The sequence below is a fragment of the Canis aureus genome, chromosome 6 (assembly GCF_053574225.1).
Source record: "Canis aureus isolate CA01 chromosome 6, VMU_Caureus_v.1.0, whole genome shotgun sequence".
Lineage (NCBI taxonomy): Eukaryota > Metazoa > Chordata > Mammalia > Carnivora > Canidae > Canis > Canis aureus.
In genome coordinates, this window is record NC_135616.1 from 69,592,908 (window position 1) to 69,611,277 (window position 18,370).

Sequence of the window (18,370 nt, forward strand, 5' to 3'; positions counted from 1 at the left end):
ATCTGGCCTGTAAACCCTGTGTGGAGTTTTACAACATCAAGTTAGGGAATGTAGAATAGACGTCAGCAGAAATCCTGTTAATGTTCCATCAGCAACAATAACAAACTACACTGTACTTACTTCTATCAAATGAGCTTAAATAACAAAGATAAAAGTGTGTCTAGCTTTGGGATAAAAGAAGTCAGGCAGTTGGGGACACTGAAGTATTTGTTGTAGGTATTCAGGATCTGGTGATTGGCACCAGGAATTAGCACAAGTACATAATGGAGGAGACTTGTTTACGGACAGGTGCAGGTAATGTATGGGGCTTAGGAGACACAGCTCGTAATTGAAGGGGAAACTACCTTGGCTGCTGAGCATTACACCAAGAGGCATAATAATGCTATTCGATGTCATGATGGCAATTAGCCTCCTCCTGTAAGCAGAAACCCAAGAAGTTGTTGGGAAATAGGCCATCCAAGACACTGGAGGCAGAGTTGTGGGAATCAGGATGCCCAGATGGGAAAGAGACCAGATATTCTGCTGTTTGATAAATATACGAAACAACTAACTAATTGGCATTCCTCTTTCACCAATGAAAAAAATGTAGAACACATGCTTCAGTAAAACAAATACATCTATAATAAAATATAGATAGTTTATATCTATATAACAAAAGCATTAAAAATGGCCATAGGAATCGTGAAACGTCAGCATAAAAGTTGGTTATCTAAGAGATAAAAATTATATTTGTGTGCTGCCATACAAAGGTTTGTTATCTCTAGATGCTCTCTGTTGCAGGGGAGAAAAGTATAAAATTTTTTAGTCAAGCTGCATACTCTCTATACCCAAGAAGTGGTGTTTAGTGGTTTGACACCATATGTGTGGATTCCACAGATCATCATTTTACCCTGTTGACTGAGCCCAAGTCCCTGCTAAGAAATTAAAATTGCATGAAATGTAAAGACTTTACATTTGTGCAAAAGATTCTCTAGGCAAGACTTGAAGAACTAAATCATATACAAAAATAGGTTACTGGCTAGGAATCTGGTTAGTTTTTTTCATTATGGAATAAGTATTTTGAAAAGTAAACCATTCACAAATATACCTAATGCATAAAAATGGATTTGTGCTTATATGTGCTTTGAAAGTTGAGTTTACTGCCTTGAGGGATTTAATTACTAAACAAAAAAATCAATTGTTTTTCTTTTAAAATAAAACACTAAACAACCTCAAAAGGAGATTACAGTCAGATCCTTGAGTCACTATTTTTTCATTCTCCTTCCTTGTTTTAAGTCTTAGCCGATTTGTTTTTTAGCCATGTGATTTTAAGGTGATCATACGTACAGATTTGCTCAGGACAGTGCTGGTTTACACTTGATGTCCTGGCATCATTATTTAACACATCTCACTTTCAAAAATGTCCCAGGCTATCTGATAAATTACATGGTTACCCTGTATAATACAGATCTAAGTAACTTGAAATCTACTGTGTATTTTGAAGTCAATGAAGAAGGCAATATTTTGGACATTCTTCGCATTACCTGCACAGATAAAGTCAAAGCTCTGTTACAACCCACTTGGGAGGTTTTGCTAAGTACAAAAGCCCCCATCCATGAATTTTCTGTGTGTGCATTTCCAAACTCAAATGAAAATCCTGTCATCATCCCCTTCTCATTAGCAACCACCCCTTTCCCTAAACCAGTAGATAGTATTTGCAGGTACCCAAATGAAATCCATCAACAAGAATTTATTGAGCCCCCAAGACATATGTTAGATAATGCAAAATCCCTGGTAGTATCAACCATTTGATCAGACCATGATTCCTCACCACTCCAGAACTCCTTGTACTAAAAAATTTGTCTTCCTGGTCCATTTGTGGGAGCTGAGACTTAAGAAGAAATGGATCACCTCATGGGGAACAACATAGCCTAGGAGCAATTCCAAACTCTGCCCAACAACCACTCCCAAAACCCCTGCCCTGACACACACACACATTCCCCTTCCCAGTGATAGCAGAGTACCTACAAAAGAGACACAGATTCATTCAACAAATGTCCTATTTTCTGGCTCTCTATTTTTTATATGCTGAATTGGTAATGGAGCTAATAAAGGTTCAAGATTGCTCTTTCTGGGGGCCAAATTTTTCTTTTCTCCATGTCATGCTTTTTATTCAGAAAATAATTTTCTTTGCATTGTTTTCACAAAAGCTTTCCAACACCCCCAAATAATGCAGAGAAATTGGCTTTTATTTGGAGCAGGCTTTTTCAATGCACACTGTATCTCTCAGCACATCTATTATATTAATCTAAGCTTTAATGATACAATGGGTAAAAACAGTGTACGGATGTGTATAAATGAAAAATTTAATAGATTTCCCTCTTAATGTAATAGAATTGGCATGAGGCATTGGGAACAGGAGTGAAAGTAGTCACTCAAGCATTGTGTTTACATGATATTTAAATACAAGTGGCTGGGGTATAAGTACCCCTAAGTACACCTGAAAGGGATGGTGCCTCCTAATCATTGTTTCAGCAAGTGACAGTTGTTTACACAACAGCAGCACATTCGCTGCTGATTTGAATAATAAACATGCTTAAATACCAGCTGGATAATAGAAGGATAATTGAAACATAGTTTAAAGCTCTGATTTACAGGCATTGTAGCAACACTTTTATTTGCTGTACAATGCCACACTTCTGTGCAGTCTCTGAAAAAAAAAATTTAAGGCATTGTTTCAAACATTGGGGTCTATTAAACTTGATTAATGCACACAGCATATGTATCCATAGCCCAAGCCATGCCTGGGTGTACTTGAGATAGCTATTGTGCAATGTGTTTTAGCAAAACACTTGAGGCTATAATAGAACCATTCAGGAGGCCCTGCAATGCGAGGTGTCCACCAGAGCCCTGAACGGTGGTACCTGACACAGAACAAGAGCATGTAACCTAGGTCCTGTGATTCACAGGCAAAAAACAACGGGGTTGACCTGGATGATCTCAAATTGTAAAATTTTAAAAAGTGATGATTCTAAACCCTATCAAATCTTCCTCAGTGTTTTCACATTCTTTTTCCTTCTTCACATGCCCATTGCTACCACCTTAATTCAGGCCAGTTTTACCTTTTAGCTGGTCAACTGCATTAGGCCTAACCTGGTACCTGTTCCCAAACAGCCCAGACACAATCGCCAATCTGGAGTTAAGACCAACTGCCCGCTTGGGTTTGTCCTCACAGGTAGGCAGTAACTGGCAGGTGTTAGCTACCACTCAAGTTTTCAAATTCGATGATTCTGAAACATGATTGAACCTGTTCATTTGAAATAAGTCATGCCCGGGGAAGTTACTTCTGTAACCAAATTAGCAGGAGTCTAATTTGCCAACCAGAATTCTAATATTTTCATCGATTTATCAATTTAGTATGGGAAATATATCTCAGAAGATAACTCACCCTGGTCATTCAGGATACTCTCTCCTGGAGTGATGGCCTCGGAGGAGCAAATTATATGTCAGAAAGTTGCTTAATGAACATAAAGTAAAAGCAGAAGGAATGGGATGAATTGCCACTTTCCACTCCAGGGAAAATGCTAGTGAAAGTAATAGCACCCAGGCACCAAGCCAGACACCTATTATCTCTAATTCTTCTAAAATCCCCCAGGAATTATTATTCCCTTTTAAATATAAGGGACTGATCGAAGGCCACATCATTGCTGAGTTATAGCATCCAAACCACACTATTGCTAACTAATTACTAATCATCATATTGATGACCAATAATTACTAGACATTAATATTCAGACCTCATTCTTTCCCTCTCCCTCCCTCTTTCTTTTTCTCTCATTCTATCCTTCTTCCTTTCTCTCATTCTCTCTCCTCTTCTCTTTTCCTCTCTCTCTCTATTCCTCCCTCTTTCTCTCCCTCCCTTTCATTTTCTCATTCTCTCTCTTTTTCCCTCTCTTCCTTTCTCACTCCTTTTCTCTCTCCCTCTCTCTCCCTCATTGGGCTGAATAAAAATGAACAGGTGTTTATTGTCTGACTCTTCTTTCAGTGAATCCCCTGCACCAGTCACAGGGCCTTACACCCCTTAGAGCTGGTGGATGCCCCACTAATATTGAATGAGTGATTGAGTGAAAGGTTAAATGCACCTTACATGATTGTTGCTTAAAGCTAGACATGTCTTTCTGGTAATATGGCCTGGCATGTGGTAAGAGAATTTGGATAATCATTGTATCTCCAATCCATTAAGAAATAGTGTTGTTTCCTCAAATATCAAATTCCATCTGGTATGAGTAGCTTATTAAAATTTAGTTCCCATCACAATCATACTTGAAATTTTACAGACACATTACCAGCATCTTTTCATGTACAAAATACATTTCTTAAGGATTGGAATAAGAAGATGAAATCCATCTCATCTTGTTACTCATCTATTCAAAAACAGTTCCAAAACCAGGAGATGCATTTTCAGAAGAAAGGACAGCAGGGCCCAGAGATTTTACTGCAGTGCACTCTGCAAGCCAGTCATGGGGCCATCTTGCCCTCAGATCTCCTTCTAAGAGCATGTGCTCCAGTCACAGTCACAGTCTCCCAACTCCAGCTGAGTGTAGGAGTGAGGGCAGTGATTTAACAACCTGAAAATACTAATAGTGCTAACAATATATTATAAAATGTATTTTTATGACTACATGGTAATCTGATCTATAGATGAACCATGATTAAGTTGACCAATTCTCTCATTTTGGACTTTTATGGTGATTTAATTGTCACTGCATGGAGGATAAATATCCTTGTAGTGATATGTTTTCCTATAATCTTTGCAAGTTTGATGCATAAAAAGTGATACCTTGTTTTAATTTGTATGTAGTGGATTACTAGAGAGACTAAACATTTAATGTGTCAATTGGTCATTTTATAACTTCTTCTGTTAATGTCCTGTTTATATCATTTTTAAGGGATTGTTTTCAGTGATTTCTAGAAGCTCTTCATTTATTAATAATATTAACCTTTATTTTATATAGTGCAAATATTTTCCCCAATTTATTTTTCTTTGAATTTTGTTTATTGTGTTTGGGACATTCAACAGCCATTTATAATCTTTATCTCCCTAGCTATCCTTCATAATAGAGGCTGGCACTTTCCCAGACTCCTTTGCAGGCAGGAGTGGCCATATGACCAATTACAGCCAATGAGAGACTTATGAAAGTTGCTGAGTGAGGCTCTGGGGAAAAAAATAGTTTTTATAAGAAATAGATTGCTGGCATTCCTTTTAGGGATCTTGCCTACTTGCCTTTTTTTCTGTGTGGAAAATGAATGTGAGCCTAGAGGTACATCAACAATCATCATGCAACCATTAAGTAACTTCCATGATAACAAAACTCTATACTTTAAGGATAGATAATGGAAGAATGAACACACCCCAGGTTTCTAGCCGAGCTGGACTACCAATCCAGATTGCCTATTTCATGAGGTAAATAAGTCATTATCTATTTAATATAGAATGAAGTCCGGTTTTTACTAGTGATGGATATCCCTAATTAAAATACATTTATGGGAATATGATTTTTTAACATAATAAAGTATGCCCACTTTTTTTAAGTCTACTAGAAAAATAAATAGATGAATGCTGAATGCCTTTTGACCTATGAAGAAATATTTTCCTTACACCAAAGATGTCATCTATATTTGCTTCTGATATTAGCATGTATTTTATTTTTGGTTGAGGACAGTATTTCTTCCATGCAGGAATTTGTATTATGGAATGACTGAGAAGAATCTTTTTTTCTCTAAATGACAATCCAGCTTTTAAAATACCATGTGTTGAATACTCATTTGTTTTCTCAAAGGTACTTAAAATGTCACCTTACCACTTTGGTTATTCAACCTTGAAAATACATTTTATATCTTGTACAGTAAACCTAGTCTTACTCTTTTTCCTCAGACTCTAAACCATTATTTCATGTTTAATCATCAGGTTTAGAGTAATTTTCTTATGTTCCAACTGTAACCATTGGAAATTTTTATTGAAATGGAATTAAATCTACAGATTATTTTTCTCCTTAAATATTATTTTTATCTATTCATTTGGATTTCTCTTATGTCTTTCAATAATACTTTATAGTTTTCTTTTGATAAGTTTTTCCCTAGGTAGTGTATAGATTTTGTTGCTATTGTTGACACATTTCTTTATCTTCTAGTAGATTCTATGGTAGACAAAAAAGTAAATAATCTTGTTTGCCTTACAACTAGGTTCCCTCCCAAACTCCATAATTCATTTAAAAGTACTTTAATACTTTATATTTTTAACTATATCATCATATTATCTGAAAATAACTATAATTTTGTCAAGTTCATTCTAGTTCTATACTTCTAGTTCTTTTTCTTGTCTTATGCTTTGGTATAATTAGAGAAAAACCAAGATGGGAACAAGCATCATGATCTTTAATGGGCCTTCCTCAAGTGTTGTAATAATTTTTATGAGGCTACATATTGATATAAAATAAGTCATCTTCTTCCTGTAGATGTCAAAAAAATAAAGACAGATGAAATGATAGGAAAAAAACCTAAAATTTCAATAGCAATACTTAGATTACAAAATAGAGTCAATGGGGCACCTAGGTGGCTCAGTAGTTGAGCATCTGCCTTCAGCCGAGGTCATGATCCATGGGTCCTGGGATCAAGTCCTGCATCAAGCTCCCCACAGGGAGTCTGATTCTCCCTCAGCCTATGTCTCTGACTCTCTATGTCGAAAGAGGAAAGAAGAAAGAAAAGAAAGAAAGAAAGAAAGAAAGAAAGAAAGAAAGAAAGAAAGAAAGAAAGAAGAAAGGAAAGAAAGAAAGAAGAAAGAAAGAAAGAAAGAAAGAAAGAAAGAAAGAAAGAAAGAAGAAAGAAAGAAAGAGAAAGAAAGAAAGAAAGAAAGAAAGAAAGAAAGAAAGAAAGAAAGAAGTCAATAAAGAACAGAAAATGATATGCTGGGAAAATCGTATTGTTTTGAAGGACAAACTTTAAAGGCATGAAAGGAAAATGGATAAAAAGGATGAGACAGAGAATGATAGAACTGGAGATAATGGGGAGCTAGCACATGAATAAGTTAGTGCCTCTGAAGCAGAACACAGAATAAATGGAAAAGAGCAAAACCCAAATATATAAATCTGTGACAAAAGACCCATTTTTTGAGCTAAAGAGAGATTTTTAAGTAGATCTTAAAGACTTTTCCAGACAAAACTAATGAAGAGAAAATCACATCTAGACCTTCTGCCAAAACTTTTGAATTACAATGATGATGAAAAATCCTACAAAAACTCACATTAGAAAAAAACAGATTATCTGCAAAGAAACAAAAATAAGATTGGCTTTAGACTTCTTAGCTACACTAAATTCCAGAAAGCAACAGAGAATTATCTATAGGATTTTGAGGGGGAATAGTCGTGATCCAAGATTTTAAAGCCCTGGCCTATTGTCTTTAATGTAAGACAGCAGGAGAAAGACAGCCTTGGCTAACCTAGGTTTAGAAAATATATCACATGTGCCTGTCTTGAAAAATCACTCAAAGATGCTTTGCTGAGAGAGTCCTTAGAGAGAGAAAGAGAGCGCAACATTAAAATCCAAGAATAATATAATAGTATCAGCAAACACACACCGTGCTTACTGATGCCAGGGCTCTTCTAACATCCTTGTTCACATTAGCAGACGAACGTCACACTACAAAGTGCAGACTATGAATACATGGTACTGATGGGGAGCCAAGGGGCAGAGAAGGCAAGTAACTGCCCCAAGGTGACATGGCTAGTGGATGGTGCCACCAGTGTTTGGACACAGGAAGTCCTCCTGCACGTGAGGACACTTACACCATGTCAGCTGGCTCAGAGCAGCTAGATGCCCACCCACACATGCCTCTGCATTCCACCTGGGTCTCTGCTGGCCACAGATGGTTTCCCAGTTTCCCCTACAGCATTTCAAAGACATAGATGCTTGAGTCAATGGGGACAAACATTTTCAGGAATTGTCTGCTGCTGTTTTATAAAGAGGGAGAGAGAGGGTACATGCAAAAGATAGTAAGCTCAGAAATGCAAAAAAGGGGGGGGCATTTCTCTTTTGGACAATGCCTATTACAGAGCATTCGAACACTGCGAGAGCTTCTCAGCAGCTTGAGAGTCACAAAGGTGGGTGACAACATTTATCTGCTCCGTAGAAAGGGAGAAGGAGGTGAAGACTCCCTCACACAAAAATCCACACTGGCTTTTCTCGTTTTAGTTTGAGCTTTCCCAGTGGGCAACCTCAAAGATGCTGGCCCCGGCTCACAACCCTGAAGGGGCAGCCATCGTGGGAAAGAAGGGTGGGCCCCAGCATAGGAATCCAGGCCTTGAGCCATCTGGGTTGGGTCTCAGCAAAATTCAGAAGTAGATGAAGTTCTGCTTGGAGGTCTGATTGTTCTGCTTCGCACACTCCCTCTGTGCACGTGGTGGCTACCCGGCCTGCTCCCAGTCAAGCCCCTGCCCCTGACTCTGGGCCTCCTTGAACACCTTCCCTCCAGAGCCTGGTCCTGCCAGTCTAACAGTCTACTCAAGGCTGAGACAGTGCTGGCTGCTGATAAATGAATTCATCTCCTTGCCAGATTACAGATGGGTTTTGTTCTAGTTAAAAGTAGCATTTTAGCAGCTACCTTCAATGCCTCCTAATCCCTAGGCTGGGAGGTGAGCATGGGGTGGGTGATGAGGGACAGCGCACTTCCTCCTCAAGTGGTGCAGCTTCTGACCACCCCAGAACAAGCCCTGGGCTCATTGCATTGAGTTTTGGCACACTGTCATCTCCTGGCTCCTTTGTTCCTGATTAGCAAGTTCTGGAAAGTCTGTGAAGGTTAGGTCCCATGCCAGCCAGCCATGACCTGAGGTGTTCTGCAGCCCCGCCCTCTCCGGGGGGACACTCCCCTTCCCAACTGCGAAGACAGAGACAACCCGCTGCCACCTTTTCAGAACGTGTTTAAAACAAGCTGCTTCTCAGATGTCCTTGAGAGCAATTAATTCTCTCCCTGCACTTCTGTAGCACTCAGAGTCCTGCTATCTTGAGCCTCCCATCCCAGCTAGAGAGGCAGAGCCTTGGCTTGGTCCCGGCAGCCAAACTGCAGTGCATCTCCCCTCCTCTGAAGACCACAGAGAATTCCAGGCCTTCCTGAAAGGGCCATCTCTTGCCCTGGAAGCAGAACCATCATCTCAGGCACCAGCACGAGCCTGTGAATGAATGGATGTCTGGGCTGAGGAAATAGAGTCTGTGTTCATTTCGCAAGGGAGTCAAGAGAGAAGCAAGACAAGATCGGCCTCCTAGAGCCTCTCCTAGAGAGTCTCTATAGGGGAAGAGAGGCGAAGGTGGAAGGAAAGGAATCTGGATTTGCATTCAATAGGATATTAATGGAAATGGAAGTGTAAGTAATTCTTCTGGAAAAGTAGAAACCATACCCATAGAGCTTCAAAAATAACCCCTTCTCCATCTCTCCTGCCCAGGCCCCACTGTCACCCAGGTGTCACCAAGATTATCCCAAAACTCTTCTTACTAACTGCAGATTCTGCCCTGGCTTTTGTCTGACTCCACTCTGTCCATCACGCTCTTTCCAGAGCTCCTATCCTGGAAATTAGTGCCATCATGTTGCTTCCTTGTTCAGATCCCCAGCCAGTTCCTCTGCCTGCTGAAGAGGGGCTGAGTGTCCTCCATCTGGCTGTAAACTCCTCCCATTTTCTAACCAGAAAATACCCATTATTTTCCCCCAAAAGCTCCAGCCACTCTGAACTTCGTGTTTTTCCCCTTGAACAACATAGGCTCATCCACAATTCTAACCAATTGGAATACGATACTTTTTGCCTTTTATATCCCACAGCCACTCCTCACCTCTTCTATGAAGGCATTTTAGGGAGTCTGTGGGCTGCCACTGCCCACCTCTATTCTAGTCTGCAACATATTGTACTTTAATTTTGCATGTCTGTGTCTCCCCCACTCAAATCCAGGCTCCTCTAAAGTGGGGATGGTGTCTTATAATCTTTGAATCCTCATCATCTACCTTACAGTCTGAAGTCAAGTAGATGCTCCATAAGTATTTACTGAATAAAGAAGCCTGGAGGAAAATAAGCTTCTCCACTCTTCAGTCTCTGACATCACCCACATATCCAGCTTGCTAGAGAGGGTGATTCCTAAATATTATGACAGTGACCCCACAAACCACCCATTCCCATTGGATTCTCTTTTCTGTTGGCTTCCCTGCCTTTCACTTCCCACACAACCCACTTATGTCCTCCCTGGGACTCTTACTGATATCTGGAATACCACCACACCATACCAAGAAAGATGCTCAAAATTCAATTCACCTTCTTCTGTCAGCCTACCTTAAACAGTTGCACTCAGGTCTGGTTCTTCTTTTTGCCGTGTCCCAGCAGATGAAGAGATATACATTTCATACTATATTATTCTACCCTTGGATTCTTAAGATTCTTTTTTTCTGTCTTGGGTATGTATGTCCCAACTCCCTGATGAGAGCTCAGTTTCCCTAAAAGTATAAACTTCTGGATCCTCCCAAAGCTTCCTGCCCACTGCATTACCACAGGTGTGATCATATCAAGGGGAAAGTGGGGGAGAACACAAAACCATCTGCTCTTAACTTCAGATATAATGTGAAGACAATCATATGAATCATCAAAGGATATACTTATAGTATTGTACTTTTATAAAGTACTTTAATTTTATTTTCTTTCTTTTTTTCTTTTTTTGACAGTTCACAAGGCAGAGAGCTTTAAGGTAACTAAAATGTTAAAAGCTCAACTTAAAGCTATTCCAAATAAAAATCTCAATTTTTGAAGAAATTATATGTGAATTTGGAACAAATAAGATTCCTTGTTCCAGAATTATTTTTTACATACAATGTTGCAGAAAATAAAATATTCTTAGTGCCTGGACTCCAATCATGATGTCTAGGTACCTAATGCAATTTGCATATGTCCTGCTCCAGTTCCCTGAGGTAGAGTCCTTCTACTGCGGAAGGCCTTCATTTTCTTAGGAAATTTCACTCTTTAATCTGAGAAGTTGCTGGAATCTGCTGTGTGTGAAGAAACAGACATTGCAACAGACAGCTCCCACCACCACCAAATAAAACCCCCGTTGCCATCTCTCCACCACTGGGAAGCTTGCTGGAAGGGTCAGATATCTCTCAGCAACTCTCAGCAGGGCACTTTATTTTTCTGGATGTGAAATAGATATCTATGCACCCATAATAGCTTATAAAAAGTTCTATTATAGTATGTTACACTGTTACAGGTAGTTTGGCTATGTTTTATTGCTAATACAGTCATTCAGTACCAGCCATCTCCAGGCACTGTGCATGAGCTGAGGATACCATGGTGAATAAGGTGTGTGGCATCTCTGACTCAAGAAGCTTGGATATTTCTGAAAAGGCAGAAATTGTTTAGGCCATATGTGTGATGAGCATTACAGAGGAAAGATACAAGGTGTTATGGGCACATATAATACAGAGAGAAACTAGTCTGGGGTGGGATTCAGGAAATGCCTCCTGGAGTGTGTGACTTTTAAAATGAGACCTAAGGATTAATAAAACATACTCAAAGGAGGGGCAAGGTAAAGTAGGAAAGGCCTGGAGAGAGGAAGACTTAGAACGCACAACCGTACAACACAAAGTGGCAGAGCCAGGATTGAATGCAACCTGAATGCAGATGCAGTAACCACTATGTCCTGGGGGTTAGGAGGTAGGCATGTCAGGCAGGGCTTTATAGGATTTCTTTCCTAAAAGAAATGAGAAAAAAAAAAAAAGAAATGAGAAGATACTGAAGAGTTGTTAAGTCAGGAAATGGCAAGATCCTTCTTAGACTTTCAATAGACCACTTTGGCTGCCATCTTGAGAATGGATTGGAATAAGACAAAGATGAGTTCAGGGAGACCACTGAGCAAGAGACACTGGTGGCTGGGACCAGGTGGAAGCAGTGGTAGAGCAAAATTGATGGAACCCAAAAGAGCTTCAAGTGGTAAGGTCTAGACTGACCTGTTGATTGGCTTAACAGGAAGGCAGAAATTGCCACTCAGTTAGATGGTTTCATTTGCCTTAACTTAGTATTTCTAGTAATTCTATATATGTGTCTTAATTTTCTGTATTGGGAAATGAAGATCTAAAGAAATAGGTACTTTTAATGTCAGAGAGGCTGTAAATGGTGAACACAGGATTTGAACTTAAATTTTGAAACTTATGTAGATAGGTCTATCCTTCCAAGACTCATGTCTTGGTCATTTTGTATTCCAAACCCATGGGACACATGCTTGGCACATGGCAAGAGCTCAATATGTTTTTGAATTAATGAGCAGGAGGAAAGGCATCCATGGGTTCTGGCTGACATTGGCTCTTTGGGCATCATCAGAGAGTAACACGTCCTGCTATCCCCAAGCTGCACTATCAAAATCTTCCAGGCCTGCTGGTTCACCCAAAAGTACCCAGATGTCATTTTTCTTTGCCTGTCAGACTACACCTGGTGACACCTGCCCCTTGGCCCTCTCTCAGCTGACCATCTAGAGTCCTGTGTCTGCACCTCAGAGTCTCATCTATCCCTTCAGTTAAAAAAAAAAAAAAGAAAAAGAAAAACTTAAGCTAAATTAAGCTGGACAGCTCAGGTGTTATTTAAGTTCCTCCAAAGTCTTAGTAAATTTCACAAATATTTAACAAGCAAATTAATTTATGTAAAAATCTGTACATATTTGATAAACTTGAACCAATTTAATAAATCCTGTCCTGTTTTAATAAATGCTGGATTAGGGTTAGACTTCCTACAAACAGTAAATACATAAAGAAAATATTTGTTATGTGTGTATATGTACTGTACCTGCCTTTTCAAAGATCAAGAAAAGATTATCTTTGCCATAAGGACTTTTAGACCACTGTTTTGTGTGCATGTTTGTTGGGAAGAAGAGGGGAGAGGGCACTAAACACATGTTAAAACTATTTAGCCAATGATGACTTTGTGGACAAGATAGCATGCCAGAGAAAGCACCAAAAGCACTAGCGACATATATCTTCTAGGGTAGAGTAAGAGCAAGGGAGAGACTGGACCTAGAGTACCTATATTCCATTTTTATAAATAGTAAATGCCTTTGCCACTCATTCTTTCTCCCTTCACTCTTCTACTTTTGTCCAAGCAACAAAATCTTATCAGAAAATACTATCCATCTTTCTTCACAACTTAACTCAGACTTCCACTCTTGTGTGAAACTTTCCTTAGCCTCATCTTCACTTCCAAGCAGAATTCGTACTTGCTGCCCTGGAGTCTGAAAGCATCCCATAAATATTGATAGGACAGCACTTATCCTGTTGTAGTTAGCAGTGTGCAAGTCCGTCTCCCTCACTGCACTGTGAGTTCCTTCATGGTGTCATCAACAGAGACCTGCATTCTTTCAATGAAATTTGCTGAGAAACAGTATGTGCTGGGTGGTATGCTAGAAAATGACAATGCGATGGAAAGAAAATGATAGGCAGATGGTCTTTGCCTTCATGAAACTTACAGTCCAGCTGGGTATGGCAGATGCTGTTGGTGTTTCACTCATATCTTTTCAGCATTTACCTTCATAGATGGTAGGATTTGGTGGGGGCGTGTGGGGGGTGGTGTTAGGAGGACGAGGAAGCACTCTCAGCATACACAGGGCAAGCAGGAATACCAGAGATTTAATTTCTCCACAAGAAATCCTCAAGCAATAATGGATGGGGAGTCTGTAGATAAATACCTTAGCTTCTCTATCCTTGGTTGGGATAACACTGGGGCATGTTCTATACTGTTTCCCAGTGTTCCCCAGCAGGATTGAGCTCCAGCTGTCTAGGGTAGTGAGAGTCTTGTCTATGTCCAGTCCCTTCATGGGCTGACTTCCTTTCCTTTCCTATCTCACATCCCATTTGCTACCAGATTTCCCTGGGATCATCTCCCAAATAAACTATTGACAATTGAATCCTTTCTTCAGGTCTGCTTCTAGTGAAACTCCAACCAAGACACAGAAGAACAAACAAGGAGTCATCTGATCCCTGCCTCCTGGTATCCACACTCTGTATAATCCTCATCCCTTTAATATAGGCTTGTGAGCTGGACTTACTGATTTGTTTGTAGAGGATAGAATATGGTACATGTGATGGGATGTCACTTCCAAGATTAGGCTACAAAAAGATAGTGACTTCCATCTGAGTGCTCTCTCTCAAGTTCCCTAGGGAAAGATGGCTGCCATGTTCTGAAGCAGCCCTGGGGAGAGGTCCACGTAGCATAGAACTGAGGCTTGCCAGAAGCCACCTAAATGAGCTTGGAAGCAGATATTCTGAGGCCTGCCAACCACCAAGTGAGTGAGCTTGGACACAAATCCTTCCCCATTTGAGCCTTGAGATGACTCCAGTGCTAGCCAACACCTTGATTGCAACCTTGTGAAAGATGCTGAGCCAGAACCACCTGGATAGGCAGCTCCTGGATTCCTTACCTATGGGGGCTATTAAATGTTTGTTGTTTTCATTCGCTAAGCTTTGGGTAATTTGTTCTGTAGAAATTGATAACCAATATGAGTGATATGATGGTATTCTAAGAAGATGGTGATATAATATCAGGGGCTGTCTTTCTCCTTTTATTAATTGTCTCTCTGAGGCAATTTAGTTCGTGAAAAAGGAAATCTTGTCACATTGCTGAAAATAAGGGGGGGGTGATCTCACCTGCCTATCTTGTCTATACCTGGAAGAGACCCAGCTTCCATGTCAGCTTTTTAGAGGTCCTGCCCGTGCTCTTATCCCACCTGAATAAAACCATAGACTCTGCCACAAAAAAAGGGATTACACAGTGCAAACAAGAAGTTCCCGAAGCCACTCACCTTTTCTATGGGCTTTCTTTGCACCTAATAACCCACAGCTGTCTTCTTGCTCATCAGGAGTCACTCTTCATGTTACAACTGATATCCACTCTGAACACAATTGTGTCAGACATGCTGCTGATAGGGGCTGGAAGGAGCTGCCATAATTGCCCTTAATTGGGTCCTTCCTGGGCCTGAGGCCTTTCCATTAGCTTCCAACTTAGATTGAAAGATTTTTTGAAAGACATAAACTATCAAAACTCACTCAAGAAGAAATGGAGCTCTGTACATTGCTGATGGGAATGCAAAATGTACAACTTCCTTGATACACATTTTAGTGGGGCACCTGGTGGCTCAATCAGTTAAGCAGCCAGCTCTTGATTTCAGCTCAAGTCATCATCCCAGGACCCTGGATCAAGCCCTGTGTAGGGCTTCATGCTTAGCAGGGAGGATTGAGGATTCTCTCTCCCTCTACCCTTCCCTCTGCTCACACACACTCTCTCTCTAATAAATATATCTTTAAAAAAAGAAAAAGAAAAAATGTTTTAGCAGTTTCTTATAATACTAAATATGCACTTGCTATTTGATCAATCAAATACAAAACTTGTACATACAATGACTTGTACATGAATATTTTCACATTGTATTCATTATGTCCAAAATATGGATTGGAGGAAGCGATATTCATCAACTGAGGAATAGGTAAACAAATCATGCTATATACATGAAAAGGAATACTACTCATCTATAAAAGAACAAACTATTGATACATGCAAAAATATGGACAAATCTCAAAAGCATTATGCCAAATGAAAGATGTCACACACCAAAGAATACAGAATAAATAATTCCATTACATGAAATTCTAGAAAAACCAAAGTTAAAGTGACAGAAAACAGGCCAGTGATTGCCATGGGTTAGGATAAAGAAAGAGAGCAAATGGTGGGTATTTGTCATTTCTAATAGCTGAGTAATATTCCATTGTATACATAAACCACATCTTCTTTATCCACTTATCTTTCGATGGACACTGAGGCTCCTTCCACATGCTGAGTGAAGTAAGTCAATCGGAGAAGGACAAACATTATATGTTCTCATTCTTTTGGGGAATATAAATAATAGTGAAAGGGAATATAAGGGAAGGGAGAAGAAATGTGTGGGAAATATCAGAAAGGGAGACAGAACGTAAAGACTGCTAACTCTGGGAAACGAACTAGGGGTAGTAGAAGGGGAGGAGGGCGGGGGGGTGGGAGTGAATGGGTGACGGGCACTGGGGGTTATTCTGTATGTTAGTAAATTGAACACCAATAACAAATAAATTTAAAAAAAAAGATAAAGAAAGGGATTAACTATAAATTGGCAGAAGGGAATTTCTGCAGTGATAGAAATATTCTATATTATGATTGTGATAATGATTACGCAACTGTATACAGTTGTAAAATTTTAAATTGTGTACTTTAAAATGGTGAATTTGATTATATGAAATTTTGCCTCAATGAAACTGATTTTTTAAATAGCAGCAGGTTTCTGTTTTTTTTAAGAATTAGTACAATCTGAGAACAAGAGAGTTATTCAAATGTTTTTTTAAAGATTTTATTTTTTTATTCATGACAGACACAGAGAGAGAGGCAGAGACATAGGCAAAGGGAGAAGCAGGCTCCCCGAAAGGAGCCTGATGTGGGGGACTCGATCCTGGATCCCAGGATCAGGACCTCAGCCAAAGGCAGAAACTCAACTGCCGAGCCATCCAGGCATCCCTGGAATTGTTTTTAATTCACAAACATAATAACTCAGTGGAGGAAGTGAACAGCAGAATTCACTTTAATGAAACCTGACTTGGAATTTAGAAAATTGCCTTGAGAAATTCTCCCAAAATACTGGCAAAAAGACAAAAATTTGAAATTTAAGAAGAGAAATCATAGGAGTCATGGAGGATAGAGCCAAGAAAGCCAACATCAATACAAAAACATATTCAAAAGAAAAGAAAGTAGTGGATGAGAAAAAACAAATAACGAAGTAATTGGTTCTTCTAAGCAATAGAAGAGAAGGTCTCCATAAGGAGGAAAACCTAATTTTTCACATTGAACAGGTTTGCCAAGTATCAGAAAGAGTAAGAAAAAATCAGAAGTGATCATGTCTTACCAAATGTCTGAAACTGTTTCATACATATCATATACATTTCCAGATGGACAAGGTTAGCAACAATTCAAAACAACAACACTACTCAGACTGTCATTGAATTCTCATAAGTCACACCAAAAAACAAACAAAGATAGCAGAAAGATGTTTTATATATAATTCTTACCACAAAGGTTTTCCACAGAATTCTCTATCCATTGTAGCAATTATTTCTCCTGAACACAAAGAAAAGGAATTCAAAACTTTTTTTTTTATTTAATATAGTTGACGCACAATTTTACATCAGTTTCAGGTGTACAAAGTGATTCAACTTCTCTGTCCATTATGCTATGCTCCCCACAAGTACAGCTATGATTTGATTATGATATGATTGGCTATATTCCCTAGGCTGCACCTTTCATCCCTGTGACTTCATTCCATAACTGGAAGCCTGTACTTCCCACTCCTTTTTGCTTATTTTGCCCATCCCCTACTCCCTTCCCTCAGGCAACCACCAGTTTGTTTTCTGTATATTTATAGGCTTGATTCTGCTTTTTGATTGTTTTGTTTTTTAGAACCCACATATGAGTGAAATCATGACATTTTTTGACATGCACGTATTCAGAAAGTCTACCTTTATGCCTTCCTATAAAGAAAGCACTCATGGGGGCACCTGGGTGGCTCAGTTGCTTAAGCAACTGACTCTTGATATCATCTCACGTCCTGATCTCAAGGTTGTGGGATTGAGCCTTGTGTAAGGCTTGATGCTCAAACAAGGTCTCTCTCTCTCTCTCCTTTTGTTCCTTCCCCTGTTCTCTCTCTAAAATAAATAAACCTCTTTTTAAAAAGTACTGATAGAAAATTCCACAAAGTGAACATGAATTCATTCAAAGATCTCATGAAAAAGGAAGACATAATACACACATGACTTAATTGTGATCAATGAAACCAGTAATATATACAATTACTCCTAAATAAGTGTTGATGACATAACTATGAAAAAGTATGGTTTAAAAAGAGGATATGGTAAAAATACATCAATAAAATTAATTTTAAAAAAATAATTAATTAATTTAATTAATAAAATTAATTTAAAAAGAAGATATAGTATAACATAAGTACTGACCTGGAAATAAGAACTGACATTTTCTGAGATTCAAGAGGAGATGGAAAGAAAGAAAGAAAGGCATAGTTAAACTTAACTTTTTGTGTAAGAGGATAATTTTAATTCATAAAATTAAGAAAGAAAAAAATATTTTTAAATGTTCATTAAAAATGTAAAGATCCTCACTAGTAGAATGCAATTAAGATGTTAACATTCCAAGTAACTTTGTGAGGAGGTGGAAAAGAACAGTGACAAGGAGCTGTCATTCAAGCAAAAGCTAGGAAAAAGAAAAAGACACTAAGGTACACAATAAACAGAACAGAA

General features: G+C 39.1%; 1 long non-coding RNA gene across 1 annotated transcript in view; it reads right to left on the minus strand.

Moving 5' to 3' along the window:
• The window catches only part of LOC144315255 (uncharacterized), a 44,888-nt gene extending 26,798 nt beyond the window's left edge, over positions 1–18,090 (minus strand). Inside the window, exons 1-2 of the long non-coding RNA XR_013381001.1 lie at positions 18,068–18,090; positions 17,129–17,177 (exon numbers count right to left, since the gene is read on the minus strand). This is a non-coding gene — a long non-coding RNA (uncharacterized LOC144315255). The remainder of the gene's footprint in view (positions 1–17,128; positions 17,178–18,067) is intronic.
• Positions 18,091–18,370: the final 280 nt, after the last annotated feature.